General features: G+C 52.1%; 1 protein-coding gene across 1 annotated transcript in view; it reads right to left on the bottom strand.

Annotated features, from left to right (window-relative positions):
• Positions 1-8430, bottom strand: part of CPT1A (carnitine palmitoyltransferase 1A) — an 89897-nt gene extending 81467 nt beyond the window's left edge. The window contains exon 1 of the mRNA XM_024255747.3: positions 8295-8430. The gene's annotated coding sequence lies outside the window, so the exon portion shown is untranslated. The remainder of the gene's footprint in view (positions 1-8294) is intronic.
• Between the last annotated feature and the right edge of the window lie 8324 nt (positions 8431-16754).

Raw genomic sequence — 16754 nt, 5'->3', positions numbered from 1 at the left:
CACATCTGTAATGGTGCCCTTGTACTTTTCCAGTAAATGTGTATACACACAAATAGAAGTTATTTCCCAAACTTGGCTGGGCGTGTTGGCTCATGCCCATAATCCCAGCACTTTGGGAGGCCGAGGCGGGTGGATCACCTGAGGCCAGGAGTTCAAAACCAGCCTGGCCAACTTGGTGAAACCCCATCTCTACGAAAAATAGAAAACATTAGCTGGGCATGGTGGTGGGTGCCTGTAGCAGAAGAATTGCTTGAACCCGGTTGGCAGAGGTTGCAGTGAGCCAAGGTCCCACCACTGCACTCCAGCCTGGGCAACAAGAGTGAAACTCCACCTCAAAAAAGAAAAAAAAAAAAAGAAATTGTTTCCCAAACTGATGGAAGCACCTTAGAAGTGAGAATGTGAGACTCACCTTTTGTTTTTTGGAGGGTTTCATGAACAAGAAAGGTGAAGGAATTTTCATTATTATTTTTTTTTAATAAGACATGGTCTTGTTCTGTTGCCGAGCGTGACCTTGAACTCCTGGCTCAAGAGATCCTCTTGTCTCAGCCTAAGCTGGGACTACAGGTGTGCTCCACTACGCCCAGCCTGGAGCTTTCATTATGAAAGGTTGTGTCTTGAATTCATGACTGATCATTCAATAGTCACATTATTTAAATTGGCCACACAGTGGATTTCCTGTACTGAAGTTTATCATAATGGACTATTCACATTTATGTGGTCAATATAATGGGTTGTCAGGTTATAAAAGGAATTCTGGGCTGGGCACGATGGCTCACGCCTGTAATCCCAGCACTTTGGGAGGCTGAGGCGGGTGGATCACCTGAGGTCAGGAGTTCAAGACCAGCCTGGCCAACGTGGCGAAACCTCGTCTCTACTAAAAATACAAAAATTAGTTGCGTGTGGTGGCGGGCGCCTGTAATCCCAGCTACTCGGGAGGCTGAGGCAGGAGAATCGCTTGAACCCGGGAGGCAGAGGTTGCAGTGAGCCGAGATCATGCCACTGTACCCCAGCCTGGGTGACAGAGGGAGATTTCATCTCAAAAAATAAAAATAAAATAAAAGGAATTCTGAACTGGGTATGGTGGCTCATGCCTGTAATCCCAATACTTTGGCAGGCAGAGGCAGGAAGTTTGCTTGAGCCCAGGTATTTAAGACCAATCTGGGCAATGTAGCAAGACCCCATCTCTACAAAAAATACAAAAAATTAACCAAGGTGTGGGTAGTGCATGCCTGTGGTCCCAGCTACTTGCAAGTATCGCTCGAGCCCAGGAGTTTGAGGTTAGAGTGAGCTATGATCACGCCACTGCACTCTAGCCTGGATGACACAGCAAGACCCTGTCTTACCAAGTACTGTAAAAATTAAGCCAATTCCGGGGGAACACTTGAGGTCAGGAGTTTGAGACGAGCCTGGCCAACATGATGAAACCCTGTCTCTACTAAAAAACAAAAACTAGCTGGGTGCGGTGGTGCATGCCTCTAATCTCAGCTACTTGGGAGGCTGAGGCAGGAGAATTGCTTGAACCCGGGAGGCGGAGGTTGCAGTGGGCCGTGATTGCACCACTGCACCACTGCACTCCAGCCCAGGTGACAGGGCGAGACTCCATCTCAAAAAAAACAAAAATTAAGCCAATTCAAATTTAGACCTTATAGTGCACCACATCAATAAGTAATGGTTAGATAAATACAGACAAATATGATCTTAAAAAAAATTGGGAAAAGCCACAGAGATTCACAATTTTATAGAGAAGATATCCAATGTATTGACAGACCCAGTTATCTGACCTAGCTATTCAGAAGCCCACCAGAAGTTAAACAGCTGCTACTTCTTTCCCACTGTGCCTGCCCTGCCTTTAGCCAGCATCGGCACTCAGGCAGGAGCTCAGACTGCAAGAAGGAGACCTACACCTGCCCAAAGGACATCCTAAACCCCCTCTTCGTACCAGTATATTGTTCCCACAAATGTCCCTAAGACAACAGGAGCAGTGTCCCCTGTATCTCCCATGCATATTCTTCACCTTTGCACAGAATACAACAACTTGAACTTCTAATTCCAACTGAACTTGAACTGAACTTCTAATGTGGGGACTGCAAAATACATTGGTGTCCCTAAATCCCGCCTGCAGCCAGGACATTGTTTGCTAGAACCTGTATTTACTTCACACACTCAAAACTTTCTTCACATCTGACCTCTGATTGGATCCTCACAAAACTCGTGTGACATGGAATGACAGGTGTCACATCCAGTCTGCATGGGGTAGGGAGTGGGGGCCTCCAAAACCCAGGCCCTCTGGCTGCCCAGTGGTCTGGGAAGCAGCCTGGGAAAGGGAAAGAAAACACACAGATCTGGGTTCAAATCCCAGCTCTACCAATTACTCAGACCTGTGACCTTGAGCAAGTGTTTGCCTCACATAAAGTATGCAGGATGCCCTCACCTCCTCCGGCAAACTGCAGGAGGACAGGGCAGCCAGCTCTGACACCCGTTAGGTCTTTACTGCGGGAACACATTCTTTGTCCGTTTCCAACTGTAGCCCTGGGGTGCCAATGCCAACCCTCTAGGAATGTGGATTTCTCTTCGTACCTGTTGCACCCCCACCCCATGCCAAATCTCAATACCAGCATTTGATACCTTCTAACTTCGATGTATACCTTTTAGCAATTTGTGGTTGTATTTTGCGCAAACTGTACTAGACATCACATCGCGCTACTGTGTATTTGAAGAAGTATAAAGAAACCAGGAAGCCCGGCGTGGTGGCTCATGCCTGGAATCCCAACGCTTTGGGAGGCCAAAGTGAAAGGGTCACTTAAGGCCAGGAGTTCAAGACCAGCCTGGGCAACATAGTGAGGCCTGTCTCTACAAAAAATATAAAAAATTAGCCAGGTGTGGTGGCATATGCCTGTGGTCCTAGCTATGTAAGAGGCTGAAGAAGGAGGATCCCTTGAGCCCAAATGGGAGATTACGTTGAGCTATGATGGCACCATGGCACTGCACTCCAGCTTGGGCACCAAGGCAAGATCCTGCCTCGGAAAAAAAAAAAACTCCTGGCGCAGTGGCTCACGCCTGTAATCCCCGCACTTTGGGAGGCTGAGTCAGGCAGATCACCTGAGGTCAGGAACTCAAGACCAGCCTGGCCAACATGGTGAAACTCATCTCTACTAAAAATACAAAAATTAGGCAGGCATGGTGGCATGCACCTGTAGTCCCAGCTACTTGGGGGGCTGAGGCAGGAGAATCGCTTGAACCCAGAAGGCAGAGGCTGCAGTGAGCCGAGATCATACCGCTACACTCCAGCCTGGGCAACAGAGTGAGACTTCCTCAAAAGAAAGAAAAGAAAAGAAAAGAGAGAAAGAAAGAAAAATGAAACAAAATCTCCAAGAAAAGAAAGGGAAGGAAGGAAGGAAGAAAGGAAGGAAGGAAGGAAATAAAGAAAAAGGAAAGCAAACCTCCATGTATTAAATCTTTTTCAGGGCACCAGAGGAGATGACAGTTGGCAAATCAGGGATAAATGCTTTTATAAATGAAGAATCGTTTTATAAAAAGTCAAATTTCAGTGATAGCATATGACAGTTTCGTCTCTTCTCTTTTCTTTTCTTTTTTTGAGACAGAGTCTTGCTCTGTCAACCAGTCTGGAGTGCAGTGGCGCTATCTCGGCTCACTGCAACCTCCGACTCCTGGGTTCAAGAGAGTCCCCTGCCTCAGCCTCCCGAGTAGCTGGGATTACAGGCGTGTGCCACCATGCCCAGCTACTTTTTTGTATTTTAGTAAAGACGAGGTTTCACTGTGTTGGCCAGGCTGGTCTCGATCTCCTGACCTCATGATCCGCCCGTCGCGGCCTCCCGAAGTGCTGGGATTACAGGCGTGAGCCACTGCGCTCAGCTGACAGTCTCTCCAGGGCATCAGAACACAGCACTAGGAATGCTGTCTGTGGTGACTCAGTGTGACTCGATGACCACAGGACCCCCCGAGTGAGCCAGGGCTGGTGGGCGAAGCAGACGTCACTGCAGAGAGCTAGCAGCTTGCTGTGGGGAGAGAATAGGGACGTGGTCTCGGGTCCAGATGTCCTCAGCCACAGTAGCAGCATGAAGGAAGGTGCATTGAGGGGGGACCCAAATGCTCCTCTGCTCCCTGCGTCCCTCACAGGAACTTCCCATAACACAAACAGGAATAACAGTGCCCCTCGTCAGGCAGTTGTGGCAATCCGGAGTGGAAAAAGGGTGCCTCGGGCAGGGCGAGGGGGCTTATGCCTGTAATCCCAGTGCTTTGGGAGGCTGAGGTGGGAGGATCACTTGAGGCCAGGAGTGCACTATGATTGCGCCACCGCACTCCAGCCTGGACAACACAGCAAGACCTTGTCACTAAAGAAAAAAAAAGGAAAAGAAAGGATGTCTCAAATGTTCTGTCATTCCTTCAACACATATCTGAATGCCTGCTCTAGGCCACTGAAATAATGAGGAAGGCTTAGGAAGAAGTAGCAGCACTTAGCCCCGGCCGCATGTGGGGGCTTAGGGAACAGGAAGAATGCAGGCTGGCTCTCCAGCTCCTGGGCTGGGTACCACAAACCACCAGCATCAGGAGTATGAAGCCTTCCTTTCTTAACCTAAAGGACTTGGTGTCCAATGCCTAACCTATATCCCTCAGGAAGCAGAGTGGTACCCATCCTACTGCCCAACCCTCCAAGGTGACCGTGACCCTCCTGCACACCCCGGAGAGGCATGCCTCACTTAGCAGCATGATTTCTTTCATTGTTAACTTCCAAAGACGTTCCTGGACCAAAGAACGATCCTCACAAAAAAAAAAAAAAAAAAAAAAGGCAAAGGCAGACACTTCTGAGGCTGTCAAGTTACCCAAATAGGGTAGCTGGCCTCAGCCCAGGGCCTGCTGGGGATCCAACTTTCACCCGACATTTGGATGGGGTAAAAGTTGAAATTTACACAAGGTAACAAATATTTGAAGCTAGCAAGCAGAAAAAAGTCCTTACTTATGTTAAGCAATCAATTTGTTTAAAAAACATATCCTGTACATGTCGTCAAAGAAATTGGTAATAGTGGTGGCATCTGGAGAGGGGAACCAAGTGAGAAGGACTCTACTCTGTATCTGCACCTTTTCAAAAAAAAAAAAAAAAAAATAGAGACAGGGTCTGGCTGTCACCCAGGCTGGAGTGCAGTGGTGCAATCGTAGCTCACTGCAGTCTCCACCTCCTGGGCTGAAGCCATCCCCCCACCTTAGCCTCCTGAGTAGCTGGGACCACAGATGCACTCCACCAGGCCCTACTAATTGTTTGCAGAGACAGGGGTCTGGCTCTGTTGCCCAGGTTGGTCTCGAATTCCTGGTCTCAAAGCAATCCTCCCACCTCGGCCTCCCAAAGCACTGAGATTACAGGCGTGAGCCACGGGGCCGGGCCCATTTGTGCCTCTTTAACTTTGCATCGTGTGCTTATATCGCTTATTTGTAAAAACAAAACAAAAAAATGTCTTCACAAGAAAAGCTCAAGACTGGCAGAAGACAAGTGAGGCCTCTGTAAAGTGTGTTGGAGAGATTCTCTCCAACACACTTTAAACAAACAATCTCGAACAGCCATTTTAATTCTTAAAGCACCAATTCTTCCGGAATTCAAGTTCAGGCTTCCACCAGCAACAGATCTCTGGCCTGCCAATAATAACTATGCAGAGTGACTAAACATTTTTTCCAACAAAGGAAAAAATGCAAGCGATCAAAGTGCAGAAGCAGCCCTTGGCCCGCGGAGGCTCCGGTTTCCGCCTCCCGCCGCCGCTGCCACCGCCCCTGCGCCTTTAGATTTCGGGCAGCAAGTTTAATTGCTCGCTTGGAAAGCGTCCTCGGAAGGGCACCGCCAGCAACTGCGGCTTCGCGCCCCGCCCCTTCCCCCAAGCCCCGGGCGGGCGTCACGTGACGGCTGAGAAAAGTAGGGGAAAGGTCAGCAGCAGCCCCGCCCCCGGGCTGGCGTGTCCCAGGCGCTCGGATCCTGTTCCACCCGCCGTGCCCACAGAGACCTTCCGGAGCGAGTTGGCGCGCGTCCCTGTGGCCACCCCAGCGACAGCGGGAGAAACGCAACGCACCTCTCCGTGGGAAGGTCGAGCCCTGCGGTGCCCAGCTGTGGGGACAGCTCGGTGCTCAGTGCTTCTGATGACAGATGCTGCATCCAACGAGCCAGAAACGCAGGCACCGCGCTCAAGAGCCCAGGGCGCGTCTAAAAGGGGCTCCCTGTGAAGCCCCAGTGAAAACTGACGGTGTTTTTATGAATGAGCACGCGGGGCCAGGGTTGGGTAAGGGCAGGCCCTCGTTCCAGGACTCCCCGGAGGCCCAGCTTGACCGCTCGGTGACCACTGGTCCGGGGCCGAGGCCAAACGCAGCAGCCGCAGCAGCATCGGAAGGGACCCAGTTTAATTCTCTTCCCCTCCAGGGTAGGCGGCTTGTTTTTAGTACCAACTCGAAACGTTATTTTGGCCTGTGCATGATGTCAATTTCTGCCACTTTGAAACAAAGTGTGTGCACTCCCAAACCTGGCCCTTTTTATTGTTTGATTCCAACTGTTAAGATAGAGTTCAAGTGCAAGGTCTAGTCTAGCAATGCTTCACAGGAAGGAAACCAGTAATTTACATGCGAAAAGCAGGCCACAGGTTCTTGGTATTGAGGCAAAACCAATCCAAAGAACCAGCTGTGAATGCTGATGGTCCCCAGACCAACTGACAGCTGGATGCTCGCTGGCCTCAGCGGTGTGCATTCTCAGCGACACTAATGTCCTCAATTTATTGCTACGTTCACTCGGTCAGAGTCTCCTTAAAGAATTTGGAAAGGCCTGGGGGTGGGGGTGCTTCCTGGCATAAATAAAAGACCAGTGCTCAGCCATTTTTTATTCACTTGGTTTGTGGCTTAGAATGAAATAAACATGCTTGCATATCTGGAATGACCAGAAACCGGACACCTGTGGAAGAAAATGGTGTAACAAAATACACCGTTGCAAAAGGTAAAACCGATTTTCATTTTATTCGGTAACTTACAAAGTTACCGGCTTCCTACTAAAATCTGCCCTTAAATATTTTATAACACACGGAGCCGAGAGGAACCGAAAGCCTGTGCCGAGTTGGGAATATTAACTTTGTTATGTATTTAACCTGGTAATTAGTTGGGATTTTTAACTCTCTGAGTTGTTTTCTTTTTTTAAAGTAAGATCAGCCCTCATCTTTGAGTCCTGCGGCTTTAACGAAAGCCAAGGGCGGATTTACATTATAAAGACGCTGACCCACGGCCTTTCCTGACAAACCGAAAGAAGCCGGCTGTTGGCTGGCCGCGGCGGTGGCTCCGAGAAGGGGCTGCCCCGCGTGGCCCTGACCGCACCGTCGGGCTCGCAGGCCAAGTTCGCCAGGGCACGGCCACGTGACACCCCCACCCTCCCGCGGCCCCGCCGCTCCCAGCCCGACACGACCTTGGGCACATGCTCCGCGCCCACCTGCCCTTGACCCAGCGCTGCACGGGAGAGGCTGCGGGGCGCTCCCAAGCAGGCACTGGGACCGGCACCCTCATCCTGCTCACGGCAGCGCTCGGACCGCGCCTGGAGTCCCTGCGCCAAGGGCGTGTCCCGACGGCTGCACTGCGAGGGCGGGCGTGGGGAGCGGGACCGGGGAGACGGACGCTGGGATGGGGTCAGCGGCGCCCTGCCGAATCCCGAGGGCCGAGCATCCCTCCCTCAGCCGCACTGCACCTGCGCGCAGGTGACCAAACCACGGGCGGACCCCCAGACCCAATCCTCTCCAGAGCCAGGGTGGGATGGGCAGGGACAGGAGCCGGAGGCCCTACTGGCCCCGGGCGAAGGCATCCTGGAAAGCATCCAGAGCGTCCAGCATCCCTCCCGCGGCCTCCCGCAGGCTGACCGACCCCTGGGCAGACCCTCAGACTCAATCCAGTCCGGGGCGGATTAAGGAGTGGGAGACAAGGGAGCCGGCGGCCCCGTTGGCCCCGGACCGGAGGCGTCCAGCCAAGTCCGGAGGGCCGAGCATCCCTCCCGCGGCCGCACGGGACCCGCCTGCGGATGGACCGACCACCGGCGGACCCTCAGACCCAATCCCCTGCGGGACATGGGGAGCCCCGGCCTCTCTCTGGGTTCAGGATCTCCACAACCCCGCCGTCCGGGGGGAATACCGGGGTTCCTCTCGGCGCCCCGGTTCCGGCGGCGTCCCCCACCAGGTCCGGTTCCCGGCAGCCCCGCGCCCCGCCGGTCCCCGGCCCCCGCAGCCCGCAAGGCCGCCCCGCCACCCTCCCCACCGCGCGCGACCGGGCCTCACCAAGTCAGCTACGGAGGTGCGGCAGCGGCAGCGGCGGCGGCGGCGGCGGCGGTGGAGTGAGCGAGCGGCGAGCGGGCGCCGGGGAAGGAGGGCCGCGGGCGAGGCCGAGCGCACCCGACGCCGGCAGCAGCGGATTGGCTGAGGCGGGTCCGGCTGCGGCGCCTGCAGGCGGGTGACTCCAGGCGCGCGGAGGGCGGGCCCGGGGCCTCCGCGGGGCGGAGCGTCCGCGGGGAGAGGAGGGGAGGGAAACTGAGGCTCGCGCGGGTGCTCGCGTCCTCGACCTCTGCCAGAATGGGGTCTAGGACGAGATTCCTCACCCTCCGAGCCTCAGTTTCCTCATCCGTAAAACGAGCCATCTCGTGGAGGCCGTGCGCGTAAAATCGCTTAGCTCCGTGCCTGGCTGATGCTCGCGACTTATCTATCGGCACTGCCCCGTGTAATGCTCCAGGCACCCCCTAATTGTATTCACCCCCGACTCCTTCATGCAGACAAGGGTCGCGGGCCAGGAAGTAAGTTACCCGACATCACCGAGCTGAGGAGCAACCGATCCACAGGGAGTGGTGGCGCGCGCCTGTAATCCCAGCTACTCGGGAGGCTGAGGCGGGAAGATCGCTTGAAGCCAGGAGTTCGAGGCCAGCCTGAGCAACGTAGCGAGACCCCGTCTCTCTAAAAAAAAGCGCGGGGAAGTGATAGATCGGACATTGGGTCCAGATCTGATTCCACAGCCCATGCCCCAAATCAGACCTTATACCACGAGTGACCGTCATCGCGATCCGGAGGCAGCGTGGCTCCTCATCTAGCTAGGATAAAAATGCCTCACTTGAGGGGCTTTGGTGAGATTTACTAAAATAATTCTTCCAGCGTCAAGAACATAATAGGTGCTGGGAGAGGAGTAGCTGGAGCCCAGGGCAGAGTGACTGAGAGACCCTTGTGCTGGAGCTCGGGAGAGGGGCCGGGAGCGGGAACTGAACATCCACCGGTCCCAGGAGTCTAGGGCGAGCGCAGCTGCAGGGGACCCGGGGGGTTGAGGGGGAGGGAGAGGGGCCCCAGGCATAACAGGAGGGCCAAGGGGCTCTTCCTGACCGGGAGCCACCCCTCCCCTATCTCTGCCCGCAATGCTTCCAGGCGCGAGCCAGCGGCTCTGCATACAGCAGGTGCTCCATAAATGCACCAATGTTATGAACAAAGACTCTTTTAAACCTCTTTTATGAATCCTGCTCTTTTTAAGTTCGACCACTTCTTCTAGTTATGAAAAATCCGTGTTTGCAACCATCCTTCTCTCTCTGTCATTTGGTTGTTACCGCAGAAGAATTTAGAAGAGAAAATGAAAGTTCTCCTTTGATCCCGCCCCCCACCACCGCTGCAGTTAACTCTCCCTGCGGTTCCTGGGCTCGCTGTTTTAAAGGAAGGCAGGATGCAAGCTGTCTGTAAGGCTGTTTTGTTTTCACTTGGCTTACGTCGTAGACAGTTCTCTGTGGGGGGACGGAGATGACCACCGGCCTTCCCAAGGCTGCATAAGATTTCCTTTGACTATGCTGTGATCCATTTACGCGGCCCCCATTGGACAATTAGGCCCTCCTCCCCGCCCCACACCCCACCATTGCAGGTATAAATAAAAGCTGCGTTGGCCGTCGATGTACCTCCTGGAGCTCCTGATTCTCCTGTAGGATAGATCCCTGGAGGGGAAGCAACCAGGCACGTGAGACATTTTGGTAACACAGGCCAAGCTACCATGCCGAAAAGCTTACCAACTTCCACTGCCACCCGCGCGTGCAAGCGGGGCCCTGTCTCCGATTATGGATTATTTTAATCTTTGCCAATCCTAAAAGGAGGGGTGGGGGAGGGAAGAATCTGTCATCTCTCCTTTTAATTTGCATTTCTTTGAGGTTAGAAGTTGGGGGTTTGTCCCCCTGCTGGCGCTTGTCTGGACCACCAGTGAGCCCAGGCACTCGATCCCCGCAGATTTCACCGCCCCAAGAGGCCGGTGGGCTGGGCCAGGGCACACGTTCCTGACGCGCGGCTGCACCCCACAAGCCCTGGCGGCTCTCGCGCGTGAGGCTCTCCTTGCACGTGGGCCTTCGCGGTTTGCACTACGGAAGCTGGACTGTCATTCTCACCGCAAATGCCCTTCCCTCCTTTCCCTGGAAACTCAGCCACCGACATGTCCCCGCTCCAAGGTCACTTCCTCCCTCGCTCAGCGCCCCGGTGCGCGCCCAGCTGGGATTGGCCCCGCGCCCTGTCTGTTCCCAGGGCTCTTCGGCCTTGACCGTGCGCCCTTCCCTGCGCGCCGCCTCGGTGCCACCTGCAGGCCGGGCGGGGCAGGGACAGGGACCCAGTCTGTGGGGACGCCGAGGCGCCACGCTCACCTGTGCCATGGTGGCCGGGCTCTCGGCAGCTGCAAGGAGCCCTCGCCGGCCTGCGACTGCAGCCGCACTGGGGAGGCCTTACTCCCCTCCCGCCGACCACGCTGCAGCTCTCCTGCCCGGGTCTGCCCCTCCCGCGGCTGCGTAGCCGAGTCTATTAATAAAGAACCAGAGAACCAGACCTCGCGGGGAGCTCCGGGCCTGAGCCTCAGTTCCCTAGGGCCAAAAACGTCTCCATGTCTGCCTCTGAAACTAGAATAATCTTTCTCAAGCCTTGTTTTTTACAAATTCCGCCCCAGTTTGAATACTGTAGCAATTGCCTACCATAGCTACAAGAAAACTTTTCTTTTTAATGCAGGTAATGTTTTTATTTATCGCTAAGATTTCTCTTTTTACTAAAAAAATACTTCTTTTATGGAAAAATCCAAACCTTTTTATTCATTCATTCATTCATTCATTCATTCATTCATTTTTGAAACAGGATCTCTCTCTGTTGCCCATGCTGGAGGGCAATAGCAAAATGACACTGCAGTGTTGACATCCCAGGCTCAAGCAATCTTCCTACCCCAGCTTCCTGAGTAGCTGGGACCACAGGCAAGTCCCGCCATGCCTGGCTAATATTTTGAAAAATCCAAACCTTTGAAAAAAATTAACCAGAATAGTATAATAAAGGCCTACACAACCAAAACTCAAGGTCAACCATTATGGAGCTAGGGCCAAGGTGTATGCCTGTGTTCCTACCCACTCCTGCCCAGTCTTACTGTTTATTTTAAAGCAAATTCAGAAATCCTACCGTTATGTCCACAAATTCCTTTTTTTTTTTTTTTTTTTTTTTTGACATGGAGCCTTGCTCTGTCCCCCAGGCTGGAGTGCAGTGGCGCAATCTCACCTCACTGCAACCTCTGCCTCCAGGGCTCAAACGATTCTCATACCTCAGCCTCCCAAGTAGCTGAGATTACAGATGTGCATCACCATGCCCGGTAATTTTTGTATTTTTAGTAGAGACAGGGTTTCACCATGTTGACCAGGCTAGTCTCCAACTCCTGATCTCTGGTGATCCATCTGCCTCGGCCTCCCAAAGTGCTGGGATTACGGGTGTGAGCCACTGCGCCCAGCCCTCAAATTCTTGAGTACAAACCTCTAAAAGATAAATATTCTTAACTAAAAAATATGACCATACTATCGTTGTCCCACCTAAAATAGATGAACAATTGTGACAGAAAATGGTAAACCCTGTTGCCTGCCAAGAGCACAGCTGAGTCCCCACTCGATCTCGCCAGCCTCATTTCTTGCTGGCAGCTCCCAGCAGATTCTGATCCAGAAGTGTGTACGATTTCTTGGAACTCAGCTCTGATATCCCCATAGGAAACAGTGTTGAAATCTCAGCGTGGTGTGCTTCCCTCTCCTCTCCAAAGCCTGTAGTGCCTCTGACCTTGCACCTTGGGCCTCTAGGTGTTGAGTAAATTTGGTCAGTTCCACTTTGCTGAGTCTGCATCACCAGGCTTTCATGAGGACAGAACGGGGTGATGCAGACGAAAGCACCTGCACGCAGCAAGAGGATGTGCACGGAAAGGACTCAGAGCAACAAGTGCACTGTTTTCTTAACGGAACAGGTCTGCTCTGACGCAGGATCAGAACACATTATTTTGTTGTTGTTTGTTTGAGATGGAGTCTCTCTTCGTCACCCAGTCTGGAGTGCAATGGCGTGATCTTGGCTCACTGCAACGTCTGCCTCCCAGGTTCAAGCGATTCTCCTGCCTCTGCCTCTCGAGTAGCTGGGAACGTGCCACCATGGCTGGTTTTTGTATTTTTACTAGAGACAGGGTTTCACCAGGTTGGCCAGGCTGATCTCAAACTCCTGACCTCAAGTGATCTGCCCGCCTCAGCCTTTCAAAGTGCTGGGATTACAAACATGAGCCACCGCACCCAGCCCAGAACACGTTCTATCCCGCTGCTCCTGGACGCTTTGCTGCCCATCTGTGCTGCCCATCTGTGCCTCAGTTTCCTCACTTAAAAGAGGACCAGCTGGGTGCGGAGGCTCACGCCTGTAAACCTAGCACTTCGGGGCTGAGGCAGGTGGATCACCTGAGGTCAGGAGTTGGAGACCAGCCTGACCAACATAGTGAAGCCCCATCTCTACAAAAAATACAATAATTAGCTGGGCGTGGTGGCAGGTGCCCATAATCCCAGCTACTCCGGAGGCTGAGGCAGGAGAATCACTTGAACCTGGAAGGCAGAGGTTGCAGTGAGCCGAGATCGTGTCACTGCACTCCAGCCTGGGCAACAAGATTGAAACTCAGTCTAAAAACAAAAAAACAAAACAAAACAAAAAAAGAGGACCTTGACCCAGGGCACTAATGAGCAACCTTTCACCACTCTCCCTCGTCCCTTCAGAGCCGGACTCCGCTCTGTTTCTTCTGCACCTCTTAGTCCCCGGCACCCTGGCTGGCCCATTGAGGCACAAGGAAGGTTGGCAGGGGGTTGCCTTCCTGGGGAGGCAGCACAGTGAAGAAGCAAGAACGGAGATTGGGAGAGGGTGCAGCAGGCCACAGGGCACAGAGCTGAGTCTGGCTGGCTGCATGGGTGCCTCACCGTTCATCTGGCCTCGGTTTCCTCACTTCAAAAAAAGAGGATGGCCAGGTGCGGTGGCTCACACCTGTAATCCTAGCACTTTGAGAGGCTGAGGTGGGTGGATCTCTTGAGGTCAGGAGTTCGAAACCAGCCTGGCCAACATGGCGAAACCCCATCTCTACTAAAAATACAAAAAAAAAAAAAAAAAAAAAATTCACCAGGCATAGTGGTTGGCGCCTGTAATCCCAGCTACTTGGGAGGCTGAGGCGGGACAGTCACTTGAACCCAAACGGCAGAGGTTGCAGTGAGCCAAGATAGTACCACTGCACTCCAGCCTGGGCAACAGAGTGAGACTCCATCTCAAAAAAAAAAGAGAGGACATTGACCCTGGGCACTAATAAGCAACCTCTTCACCACTCTTTTCTTTCTGATCTTATTCTGATTAGTTCATTTATTTGGAGAAGCAGTCATATTCTGGTGTTGGGAGTGTGAACTCCAGAACCACTCAGCCTGGGTTCAAATCCTGTCTCTGCCACTTACTAGCCGAGTGATCTTAAACCTCCCTGCACCTCAGTTTCCTCATCTGTAACATGGGAAAGAAACGGAAGCTGCCTTGGAGAGTTGTAATGAAGATGAGTAACTGATCGGCATGCTTAGAGCATTCCCTGGTACACAGTAGGTGCCACATAAGCTTTAGCTGTGATTATTATTCCCCCCACCCCGTCATGAGTCCATGTTTTAAAAGCTGCTGCCCTCCTAGATCAGAGAATGTTGGAAAAAAAGGAAAAAATATCTAAATGAATAAACAAACACTGTTGCCTATAAACAGCACATTTAATGAGGGAATAACTAATTTCCCGGTGCATACAGCAGAAATATGCAAAACTGCCAGCTGGAGCCTATAACCAGCATAAAATTCGCTCATTCCTTTAAAAGATGCTTATCAATAAGCACAGTGGCTGCCAAGACACTGTGTACTGCCAGCCAAGAACCAAAAAGCTGGGCATTTTGATCTATACAGGTTAATTTCAGATAGATGAGGGGTCTCTTTAAGACCATTTGAAATGGTCAGAATAGTTCAAAGGTCACTATTACTCCCTCCTCAGTTTCCCCAGTCATCTCTGAGGCCCCCATCTACCCAGCCTACTTAGAGAGTATGCGTTCAGGCCAGGACCTGAGCTTCTTCATGGGATCAGAGCAGCGTGCTGGGCACAGAGCAGGCAATGCCTTAATGGATGCTATTGAAGCTGGTATCTCGACTTGCCCATCACCAGGGCCAGGGCAGTCTTGCTCCTGACTGCTGTGCCGGCAGCCCAGACACTGGGACTTCATGCACAGGGAGGAGGTGACCCTCCTGTAGCTCATTTTAGCAGACACCTGAGTTTTTAAATGAAAGCATTGGCAAAAGGTCTTCTATGTTAAGGACATAAATCCTCCCCTTTGGAGGTGGAGGTAGAGGTAGAAGGAGAATGAGAGAGGCAGGTAATAACTTGAGTCTTTATAGTTTTTAAATTTGGAAGGGCCGGGCGCAGTGGCTCACGCCTGTAAACCCAGAACTTTGGCAGGCTAAGGCGGGTGGATCACCTGAGTTCAGGAGTTCGAGACTAGCCTGGCCAACATGGTGAAACCCCGTCTCTACTAAAAATACAAAAATTAGCCAGGCATAGTGGCACACGCCTATAGTCCCAGCTACTTCGGAGGCTCAGGCAGGAGAATTGCTTGAACCTGGGAGGTGGAGGTTGCAGTGAGCTGAGATTGTGCCATTGCACTCCAGCCTGGGCAACAAGAACAAAATTCTGTCTCAAAAAAAAAAAATTTGAAACAGGGAGTCACTGACCCTTGGAAAACCCGATGATGGCTACAAATGCTATCCCTGGAAACACACACACACACACGCACACACACGCGTGAACACGCACGCACGCACACACGCACACACACACGCACACACATACAGTAAATCACTCCAGTCATGGCCCTCCCAAGACCCGTCTATAGCCTCCTGCCCCACACAGGTTAAGAAAAAATATCCAAAACTTGGAAATAAGGCAAAAGCATGTCTGAATGTGATTTCAGTGTCACACTTGATCATTGCCTAACTGTCCCATTCAAGGATTCGCTCATTTTCTAGGGAACAGTAACTTGGACAAGGCCCCAGAGTCTGTGAAGTTACATGTGAGCTGGTAGATTTTTGTCCAACAGAAATTCAAAGGATTTCCAATTGATGTAAAAAAGAATTCCCCAAGGTTATGATTTTATTGCCCTGCAGAACATTAACCAGTTTTGTAGCAATCTTATGGCAGCTTTCTTTTCTTTCCCTTTTATTTTTGAGATGGAGTTTCACTCTGTCACCCAGAATGGAGTGCAGTGGTGTGATCTGGGCTCACTACAACCTCCGCCTCCCAGGTTCAAGTAATTCTCCTGCCTCAACCTCCTGAGTAGCTGGGACTACAGGTGCCCGCCCGCTCAGTGGCTCTGTCTCCAGCCTGGCTCTCCTTTGAGCTCCCACCCTGCCACTCTGGCATCACCTTTCTGATCCCCTTAAATCCTCACTAGAGCCCACCCTCACCCCTCACCCCTACTTCCACCCCCAGATAAATGACTTCATTCACTTGCTCCCTGCGGCCAAGTTACCCAACCGGAGAAGTCAAGTCTCGGTTGCCAGCAAAGCAGGGCCACAAAGAAAAGAAAAATTGGGGTGTGTGGGGGGTGTGTGTGTATGTGTTTTCTATGTCAAAGCAGCAAATAGGGCATGGTGGCTGACGCCTATAATCCCAGCACTTTGGTAGGTCGAGGTGGGTGGATCACTTGAGGTCAGGAGTTTAAGACCAGCCTGGCCAACATGGTGAAACCCCATCTCTACTAAAATTACAAAAAAAAAAAAAAATTAGCTGGGTGTGGTGGCACACACCTGTAGTCTTAGCTACCTGGGAGGCTGAGGCAGGAGAATCGCTTGAACCTGGGAGGCAGAGGTTGCAGTGAGCTGAGATCATGCCACTGCACTCCAGCCTGGGCAAGAGTGAGAATCTGTCTCAAACAAAAACAAAAACAAAAACAAAAAGAAAAAAAGAAAAGAGAGAAAAAAAAAAAGAAAGCAAATACCTATCAGAACCTCGGTGGACTTTTTTTTTTTTTTGAGGCGGAGTCTCGCTCTGTCACCCAGGCTGGAGTGCAGTGGTGCAATCTTGGCTCACTGCAAGCTCCGCCTCCCGGATTCACGCCATTCTCCTGCCCCAGCTTTCTGAGTAGCTGGGACTACAGGTGCCCGCCGCCATGCCCAGCTAATTTTTTTGTATTTTTAGTAGAGACGGAGTTTCACCGTGTTAGCCAGGATGGTCTCGATCTCCTGAGCTCGTGATCTGTCCGCCTCAGCCTCCCAGAGTGCTGGGATTACAGGCGTGAGCCACCGCACCTGGCCAATGGACTTTCTTATGCTTATTTAACAGTTTAGCACACATCTTTATGAGACAAAGCAGCGAATGTAAGAAACCGCGTTTACTCATTTCTGTTGGCAGCGTCATTTCAC

Source organism: Pongo abelii, chromosome 9, assembly GCF_028885655.2.
Source record: "Pongo abelii isolate AG06213 chromosome 9, NHGRI_mPonAbe1-v2.0_pri, whole genome shotgun sequence".
NCBI lineage: Eukaryota > Metazoa > Chordata > Mammalia > Primates > Hominidae > Pongo > Pongo abelii.
Note: the sequence above shows the minus strand (reverse complement) of the source record. Positions and strands in the feature narration are given on the sequence as shown.